Source organism: Neophocaena asiaeorientalis, unplaced genomic scaffold (genome assembly GCF_003031525.2).
Source record: "Neophocaena asiaeorientalis asiaeorientalis breed wild unplaced genomic scaffold, Neophocaena_asiaeorientalis_V1.1 scaffold251, whole genome shotgun sequence".
Taxonomy (NCBI): Eukaryota; Metazoa; Chordata; class Mammalia; order Artiodactyla; family Phocoenidae; genus Neophocaena; species Neophocaena asiaeorientalis.
In genome coordinates this window covers 12,060,712-12,069,405 of record NW_020173377.1, presented here as the reverse complement: position 1 = coordinate 12,069,405, position 8,694 = coordinate 12,060,712, and the positions used below count along the sequence as shown (strand labels likewise).

At 39.3% G+C, this 8,694-nt stretch overlaps 1 long non-coding RNA gene across 1 annotated transcript in view; it reads right to left on the bottom strand.

The window, feature by feature from the left end:
* Positions 1 to 2,452: 2,452 nt before the first annotated feature.
* LOC112400526 (uncharacterized) overlaps positions 2,453 to 8,694 on the bottom strand; it is a 108,076-nt gene continuing 101,834 nt past the window's right edge. The window contains exon 2 of the long non-coding RNA XR_003003421.1: positions 2,453 to 2,708. This is a non-coding gene — a long non-coding RNA (uncharacterized LOC112400526). The remainder of the gene's footprint in view (positions 2,709 to 8,694) is intronic.

Genomic DNA, 8,694 nt, shown 5'->3' with positions numbered 1-8,694 from the left:
GGGTCCAGAAAGGAGAAAGCTCAGCCCCAGCATCTGGGGACTCTGTAGAGGTCTTTTCATGCCCTTCCAGGTGTTTGCTAAGACAAGTCTTGCCCATAGAGGTGAGGAGTTCAGGGCACCTGAACTGTCAGAGGCAAGAGGAGTCTTGCCCCCTCTCTCACTTTCCTTGTTTCTTTTGGGAACGGCAGAGGCATTCCTCAAGCCACAGCAGCCCCACTGACAACAAATGGGAAATACCGGGAAAGCAGCCCTTGCCAGCTGCGCAGACGGCAGGCCCAGGCTCCTTTTGAAGTCAGTGGGAGGTAAATTGTTCTTTCTCACTCTTCTCAGCAGCAGCAGAGATGGAGAAAGGAAGTGTTAGTGGAAGGGAGGCTCTGAGGCACAGAATGCCCAGCTAGAGTCAGCTGATGGTGCGCTGCTAGCCAGCCTGAAAACCATCTAGGTCCCAGCAGCCTGCACCCATGAGATGGTGGTTTGCAGAGGACTCACTCAGGCCATTGCAATATCCATGCCCCTGTTACGCCTTCCCAGAAATCTATTTCCGTGGTAGTCACAACTTCTTTGTACAATGTTTGAAGCAAGAGATATTACAGGGGCTGATAGCAAATATAGAAAAAAAACAGCTCCCCATCTCTTTCCTTTACATCTGGTGATCTCCTTCTCATTCTCTGGATGTTTGCTTACATGTCATTCCCCATTCCAGCCTCTCCCCCAGGACTAAGTCAGCATTCCCCTCGTACCTTAGGATTTCCTTGTTGTAGCATTTATTACATTTAAACTTATTTGCTTAATGCCTGTCTTCCCCATTAGACCCGTAAAACCCATGGGGACTGAGATTGCGTTATTACTCTTACAGATCCCCAGGACCTAGAAGGATGTTATGTGTAATAGTGAATATTTACTGAATAATGAATGAACACTGCAGGATCTTGACACCAAGTCCTAGCTATTTACGGAGGGTACCTTTTTTTACTGAAGTATAGTGTCCATTATGGTTTATCATAGGATACTGAATATAGTTCTCTGTGCTATACAGTAGGACCTTGATGTTTATCCATTCTCTATATAATACTTATATCTGCTGACCCCAGCCTCCTACTCCATCCCACCCCAAACCCCTCCCCCTTGGCAACTACAAGTCTGTTCTCTATGTCCATGAGTATATTTCTATTTCATAAAAAGGTTCGTTTGTGTCGTATTTTAGACGCCACATATAAGTGATATCATATGGTATTTGTCTTTCTCTTTTTGACTTGCTTCACCTAGTATGATAATCTCAGTTGCATCCATTTTCTGCAAATGGCATTATTTTGTTCTTTTTTGTGCCTGAGTAATATTCCATTGTATATCTATCTTTATCCATTCATCTGCTGATGGATATTTAGGTTGTTTCTATGGCTTGGCTATTATAAATAGTGAGTGCTGCTATGAGCATAGGGGTGCATGTATCTTTTTGGATTAGAGTTCTGTCTGGACATAGGCCCAGGAGTGGGATTGCTGGATCATATGGTAACTCTATTTTTAGTTTTCTAAGCAACCTCCATACTGTTCTCCATAATGGCTGTACCAACTTACGTTCCCACCAACAGTGTAGGAGGGTTCCCTTTTTGGATGGGGCGTCTTAACCACCATTAGAATATGTGGGAACGGAAGTTAAAAATAAATAAAATCATCCTTGCATACATCAAGTTCTTCAGCTTCACCAATTCGCAAAACACTTTGCAGTTTGTCTTCTCTTCTCTTCCTATTTCTTTTTTGGGGGAGGGGGTAAATTATTTTATTTTAATAAACCATGTTCCATTTTAAAGAAAATCTTTAAGAGGAGAGCTTGTAAATGCAGATGCATATAATTAATATAGTATTTTAGAAGTATTCATTATTATTCATTAATCTTTGGGGTAATAAAATCAAAATAAGCGAGTAAACCAAAACTCTATCAAAAAAGAACAGATTGAACCTTATAAAGGACATTTGATGGGGTCTCAAAGGATTCAGAAATCCGTCTTGTTACTATCATATGTTTGGTTAATGACTGAAGTCCTTAACAGCGCTTGTGTTAGTATAGCATAAGGAGCATTGGTTTTTCGAGAGCCATTTTTAAAGATTACTTAATCCTGGATAAGTCTATTTTGGGCATCTCATATCAAATCCAAAGCGAACTTTAAAATAAAATTGATTTCATTACTTCAGGTAAATTATACATCTCTTGACTTAACATGTAATCTAGTAAAAAATTCTCCCAAGACTATTCTTTTCTTCCCTCTGTTTTTTGAAGTCCATTCTCTCCTGCCCCATAATTTAAGGAAACCTCCATTCCATGTATTGTAATTGGAGCATAAGTGAATTTTCCTCAAACTGGGGCGTCCACAGACCAGTGGGGGATGACTTACCTCTTCTTGGGGTTCTGTGAATTCCCTATGAGACGTGTAAAGGGATGAAAGCATACACTGAGTCATGCAGATGAACATTTTTAAATGAAATATGGCCACATGCTGTCAACATCTGAAGGTTTTCAAATATATTGCAAGTTCTCTCATACTCCCCCCTTCCAAAAGAGGATTCTAATTTTCCTTCCCTTGGATGCAGACAAGACTTAGTGACTTGCTTCTGATGAGAAGAATGAGGTAAGGTGATCTTGCATGACTCCCAAGGCTAGGCTGGAAAAGGTGATATGGCTTCCACCTGGCTCTCTGTCTTGGGGCATGTACCTGCGAAGAAAGTGAGACACCATTAAGAAATGTTGCTTTCCTAAAGCTGTCACGCCACAGACCCAATGAAGAGATTTCATAGATGCTGGTAGAGGAACCCCAGCTGTTCAAGTCTTCCCAGCCCAGCTACTGGGCATGCGAGTGATAAAGACTTCCAGCCTCAGCCACCATCTGACTACAACCTCATGAAAGACCGCCCCCTCCACAAGCCAGAACTACCAATCTGAACCCCTGATGGGTTCCTGACCCAAAGAAACCATAAGAGAGAAGTAATGATGCTGTTCTGAGCCACTGAGTTTTGTGGTGTTTGTTAAAAAGCAAAAGATAACTACTACAGTGTCCTTCTTTGCAGTTGGGTTTATGATACATTGGAACCATGTATTTATTAGAGAATAGAGGAGAAGAGAGGCAGACTTAATATATGCGTGTCGAGTGAGGGGTAAAGTAGTTCCAGTAGAGGAAAGTGACAGGAAAATGGCTCATCACCCCCAACTTGATGTTTGAGTAGGGTTGAACTCAAAGGAATCTTTGTTCGGTCAATTCCATACTTGTGTCACAAGCAGTTACTGGGCTCCAGCAAAGCAGCATCAGCAATTCCATTTAACAAATGCAATCAGTTTTAATTGTATTGGCTTGGCTTGGCTTTTATTTTGTCCTCTGATTCCACTTAACTTTACATCTGCTTATATCTAGGTTTATATGTAAGCATTTAAGTAGCATTATAATAAAATCACTGGATACACTAGCAAACCACAGTTTTTCTTTCAAAGGAATCTTAAATTTGAGAATCAATGAGGGAAGATCATCAGGAAGGCATATGTGTCTATGACACACTGTCATCTCATTCACTGTTGCCAAAGAAGTAATACCTCCCACTATGCACCCTAGAACATTCTTCATAATTGTCCATACATATAATGGTTCAGCTGTAAGGTTAGTGTATCTGTCTGTAAGTCTCCCAGTTTAAGTCTTATGTTTGAAACTCATGTTGCTGACAGTGATGTCTTCAGTCCTTGTATTCCTAGTACACATGGCCTGACTTTTTTCATCAGCAATCACTTTCTCTTCCTGTTTATCAGTTTCAGCTAGAAAGTGGCCACCTGTCTTTGACTTCCCCAACATAAATTTTTGAGTGGGGAACTTAAATGACATTTTAATTCAGACCACTGTCAATGTACCTTTCAAATCTATTCATTCATTCTCCTATTACCCTTAAATTAAAATATAGAAACAATTGATAACTTTGGTTAATATATTTACATGGGTATTTTTGTCTTACGGGGATGATTGACAGACATAACGTAGCTTTCTGTTATAAGCTGTGACACATATCTGAAGTATTTTCATATTTTAAAGCAGTAGATTATTAATTATTATAGTAACAATATCAGTCATCTCTTGCAGTCTGGAAGTATTTGCCCAGTACAGTGTTAAACATTTCATCTGTATTCTTTCATTTAATCCACACAATTTAATGACTTATGTAAAATTGCCAGTTACAATGGCTTGGAGAGATGGTCATTTGTCCAAAGTTAACATAACTGGAAACAGAGGAGCTAAGATTTGAACCCAGATAAATTTTCCCTTAGCAACTCAGTTTTGTAACTTTTCTAAATTCTTTTGACTGTTGATACTTTGCTTACCATATTTCAGTAAAGCTAAGTTGTCATCAGTTGTGAGGTGTTCCATTATTTATGAGCCAGTATGACAAAGACTGACAGTTAAACAATGACACAGCACTTTAGCACTAGAATTTTTATTTTATAATGATTTGAAAGTGCTCTATTTAATAAACAGACCTAGTTAGACATATGGTTTTTTATTTATTTTTATTAATTTATTATTTTTGGCTGCATTGGGTCTTCGTTGCCACGTGGGCTTTCTCTAGTTGTAGCGAACGGGGGCTACTCTTCGTTGCGGTGCGTGGGCTTCTCATTGCGGTGGCTCCTCTTGTTGCGGAGCATGGGCTCTAGGCGCGTGGGCTTCAGTAGTTGTGGCGCACAGGCTCAGTAGTTGTGGTGCACAGGCTTAGTTGCTCCACAGCATGTGGGATCTTCCCGGACCAGGGCTCAAACCCTTGTCCCCTGCATTGGCCACCAGGGAAGCCCTATACATATGTTTTTATCAAACATTACTGTTGTACATGTATAACACAGAAAGCATAAACAAAACAAATGGGAGGAGGTATTTTCTGGAACTTCCCATTAAGAGTCTGGTTCTTCTGAATCATTTTGCAGATGAGGGTCGTTAGGGACATTCTACAATGTCATCCTCCATGTCAAGGAGAATATTGATGATGTAGCATTTCTGAAAAGAATGTTCCATTATTGGGTCTGGAATTTTCTTCCAAGCTGCTGTCATCCTTTCCAGAAGTTTTGATATATATTTGCAGGCAAAGTTAATGCCTCTCATTTAAGTATTTAAAAATGCACATCATAGAGTCAATGGAATATGATATTATTATGTTTCCAGCAAACCATGTTAAAAACTCAACTATCCACAAATTTAGTATTTTACAGTGTTTTAGTTATACTAGGCATCTAGGTTTAATATCAGCTTTTAGCCTGATGTATATTACCATACATTTATGTTGCTTTACTTACATTATGTCCATTGTTTTGAATGCTTAGAGATATGTCAGATACCAGTTTAAATTCTTTGCATGTGTTAACTCATTAAACCCAAGGAAGTGGTATATTGTCCATTGTATCAATAAAGAAACTAAGATTTAGAGAATTTAAATAATTTGTTCAAAGTTACATTGCTTCTTAAATGACAAAGCCAGAGTTTGACTTTAATCTCTGCGACACCAAATTGCATTCTGCTAACTGCTTTGCGATATTACCGTTCACATAAACACACACAGTTGCAGTATGAGAATCGGTAACTAATATTAATGATCCTTCTTATGTGCTATGTAAATGATTTCTACTTCCCTTAGCCTTCCCTTTGCTTGCACGTGAGTATATAAAGTACCCTACATGTGGATTTTTATTGACTCCTCTCTCCCTGAGGCCAAATATTAACAGTAACCCTTCAGGGATTGATCTGGTGGTAATGGGCCAACATTTCTTACAGCCTGGCAATGCATCACTCCATGGCCATTTTGCTTTAAAGGTTTCTGAGGGAAGTAGCTATAAAATGACCATAGTACTGGCCATGTCACAGAACTCTTTACATAGATACAGGTCCATGCATTCCTGTTCACCACTGATCAGAAAATTTAATCTTGGCAATCATTCTCTAGAAAATTAATGTTGCTTACATTACATGTTTATGACCCACCATATAAAAAGGAAGGAATATGTGCAATTGCTTTATGATGATGTGCCTGAAGCAAAATACTTTATTATTAGGTACTGCCCAGTGGAGCCATGCTTAGGTTTTTATCTTGCTTTTAAAAAGAAGGAAAATAATCACAGAGGAACTCTGACCTCATTTTATAATTGGGGGTCAGTGACACCAATAGTTAGCCACACAAGTAATGAACCCAGGAATGACTTAGAAAATAAAGTGAAGCAGCTTTTGTAATGTTAGGTCATGGATTTGGAAACTTTTATTTAAACATTCTTCCCATGATACTGCATCTTTTTTTCTTTTTTTCTTTTTTTTTTTTTTTTTTGCGGTACGCGGGCCTCTCACTGTTGTGGCCTCTCCCGTTGCGGAGCACAGGCTCCGGACGCGCAGGCTCAACGGCCATGGCTCACGGGCCTAGCCGCTCCGCCGCATGTGGGATCTTCCCAGACCGGGGCACCAACCCGTGTCCCCTGCATCGGCAGGCGGACTCTCAACCACTGCGCCACCAGGGAAGCCCGATACTCCATGTTTAACAACTCTGTACAGGTGTGTGGAAACAAGAAGAGGATTTTTGTGTTTGTGAGCCATGCTTTCCTGAGAAAATGTCAGCTTTATATGAAAAGGCTTGTGAGACACTGTGAACCAATTCTGACCCAAATGAGATGCACTGTAAAAGAAGATACCTGTGCTTTCTCCCATTTTCTCGAGTCTTGGCATCTGGCACCACCACCTCCCCAGCTACCTAAAGTCGGAATCATTATTGACTTGCCTCTCTTATTTGGTCCCTATATCCAATACATTTCTGAGTCCTCTTATTCTCCCTCCACAGTAACTCCCTACCTAATCTGCCTGCTTCTCTCTATCCTGCCATTACTTCCAGTTACCACCATGGCCCACCTGGATAACTGCATCAATCTTTGTAATCTAACTGAGGCTTTCTGCCTCTGATCCTGCTGTTTCTGAAGCCAGAAACCTCATCAGGTGACTTCTCAAACTCTTTGATGACTTCCTGTGGCTCTTGGGATAAGGCCCCAAGTCCACTGTTTAGCTCACAAGGCCCTTCATGGTGAGGCCCCTGTTGACTTCCCAAGTCCCATCTCTCTCCTTCCCATGGAGGGCCTTGAAAGGGCCTAAAATATCCTGTACTTTCAAGTCCACGGTTAGATTTTATACCTTCTTAAGATGACTCCCTCCATGCCCAGGCTTGTGTCATACCTCCTGCTCTGTGTCTTTTTACTTCTTTATGATGATCCCATCACTTAGTTAACTCTTATTAGAACTACTCACTTGTTTACCTTCTCTACCAATCATGAATTCCTTGCAAGCAGAAACTGTCTCTTGTTCACAGTTGTAAGTCATACCGTATGGAGCACTTGTGGTACAGAGGATGATTTGAAGCAGTACACAGATGCTCTCTTTTAAACTTTTAAAAACTATCCTACGTTTTTTATGTTTATATTCTCTTTATAACAAGTAGCTTGTTTTCTTTATCATGAACCTCAGATGCACAGGATTAAATTAACTATAAAAAATTTTTTTTAAATTAACTATAATCTTTATTCTGTGGCACAGTCATCATTGGTCCTTTCATGACCCATTTATATTTATTTTGCTAGTTATTTTATACCTTAAGAAGCATCCCTAAATTCAATGTGCAAAACAGAAGCTAAGATCGTCATAATAGGCAACTTCTAGCCATATGGTACATGGGTTCTGTTCTTCTGCATCATTGTACCTGACCCAACATACTGTGATCACCATTCTCTCACTTTCTTCACTTGCCTCTCTGTTTCTAAACTTTATTTTTTTTTAATATTATGAAAGGTATTTAATAATTCAATTTTTAAATATATTCTACCTTCCTTTTTAATTAAATACATGCAATTGCATATCAAAACAGAGTAGAAGAGTGTATTTCCTTTTCTTATTGAGATATAATTGACATATAACACTATATTAGTTTCAGGTGTACAGCATAATGACTTAATGTATATATTGCAAAAATGATCACCACAGTAAGTTTAGTTAACATCCATCAGTATACATAGTTGCAAATTTTTTTCTTGTGATAAGAATTTTTAAAATCTACTCTCTAGCAACTTTCAAATTTGTAATGCTGCATTATTAACTATAACTACCGTACTTTCCATTCCAAACCTGATTTTCTTATGTTAGTTGTTTTTAACTTTATAAAAAGCATATCACACTTAAGCGATACTTGGGGCTTTCTCCACTTAATATAATGTTGCTGAGAGTCCTCTGTATTATTATGTGCTATTGTAGTTCACTCGGTTTGACTGCTGTATTCCACTGATAACTATATCACAGTTTAAGCATCCACTCACCCATTGGTGGGCACCTGGGTTGTCACCAGGTTTTTGCCTTTGTGCACAGTGGTGCTCTGAACATTTGAGTATATGCCTCTTGTTGCACATGGGTAAACGTTTCACTGTAGAACTGCTGTTAAAGAGAAGGTGAATTCATATCTTCTAGAGATAATACCAAACTAGATTTAATGAGATGGCACCAACTTACCCTCCTACCCATAACGTACATGAAAACCTATGGATCCATATCCTCTCCATTACTCGGTATTGTCAGCCTTCTTCATTTTGGCCACTCAGCTACCAGGAAAATGGATCTCACGTGATCTTGATTTGTATTTTCCTGATCACTAATAATACTGAAC